General features: G+C 42.9%; 1 pseudogene; it reads right to left on the bottom strand.

The window, feature by feature from the left end:
- Positions 1–277: 277 nt before the first annotated feature.
- LOC111908310 (5S ribosomal RNA) lies at positions 278–396 on the bottom strand (annotated as a pseudogene).
- Between the last annotated feature and the right edge of the window lie 920 nt (positions 397–1,316).

Below are 1,316 nucleotides of genomic sequence, written 5' to 3'. Positions count from 1 at the left end.
CAATGAAGAACTGATCCAAGTAAGAAAGGTGTACCCTATTTATTTAGTTCATGAATACTACGGGCGTATTGGTCTTATCCGAGGGGTATCACTATGGGCTCGTTGTGTCCGTATCGAGTTTGGAGGATTGTCCATAGAACATCCTTCACTAACACTCGCAACTGGTGATATTTAGATCTTGGGTCCATTTCTGAAAGGTACATCGTTCCTTGCGGTTGGTCAACTGATTCATCTATGCGAGGCAGAGAGTAATGATTTCTAATGGAAGTCCAGTTGAGGTTTGCGCTATGAGGACTTCCCAGGGTATTACCCATACTAGTACTTCTCTCACCTAAGCACTTTTAACTGCGGAGTTCTGATGGGATCCGGTGCATTAGTGTTGGTATGATCGCACCCACTAAAGTCTTTCTTCTTGAAGAATAAGACCAAAGCTCACTAAGGTGAGAAGCTTGGTCTTTTTATTCTGAAAGGATAAGAAACATGAGGTACTCTATGCATGGGTACTTCGGTGTTCTGGAATGACGGCTTCACTAGAAAGCCATTTTTTGGAGAAGGAGATGTACGCACGAAACTGGTATTGTGTGGATCGAATTGACTCAAGATGTATGAAAATGTCGGACTTACATAGAAGTAAAGGACATTATATTTGAACATAAAAGTGTTACAGATAGAACACAACGGTGCAACTTTTAACAGGGTTATAGTACTTTAGAGGAACTATAGGAATACTGCTGCGAACAAAGTATACTACAAAAGACAAGTATACGCAGCACGAGGGTCCCTTAACCAACGAGATCTCGCAAAAGATAAGACTTGAGTTGCACTAGTTTTAAACATGTTTTGAAAAAAACATACAAAATACGGACGATTGGAAGTGAACCTATACTATAGTAGGGTCCTTCGTTGCCTCTTTCCATTTTGAGGTCAAACTCCTCCTGTCCCATCGTCGTTCTGCTCTGTTGGGCAGTCCCTCTTGAAGTGTCCCATTACGCCACATAGATGGCATATCCGAGAGATTTCAACATTGGTGGTTGAAGTAATGTGTTGGATCTGAATCTTGCAGCAGCGGGTAGTATGCCGTCCTTGTTGTAGTTAAAGTCGTGCGGTAGACGACATCTTCCTAGATGATGGAAGTTGCACATATTGCACTTCGGTAAGTTTCCAGCATACTGTCTGGCTGGGTTAGGGGCAATTGGGATACCCGAAGGGATGGTAGTAGGATGTACAGATGTCGTGGCTGTGAAGGTCGTTACTGGTGGTTGTTTCTTGTTCGCCCCTCGATGCGATTTGTCCTTTGATTTAGCCCAAAACTTTTG

The sequence above is a fragment of the Lactuca sativa genome, chromosome 1, assembly GCF_002870075.4.
Source record: "Lactuca sativa cultivar Salinas chromosome 1, Lsat_Salinas_v11, whole genome shotgun sequence".
Classification (NCBI taxonomy): Eukaryota; Viridiplantae; Streptophyta; class Magnoliopsida; order Asterales; family Asteraceae; genus Lactuca; species Lactuca sativa.
Note: the sequence above shows the minus strand (reverse complement) of the source record. Positions and strands in the feature narration are given on the sequence as shown.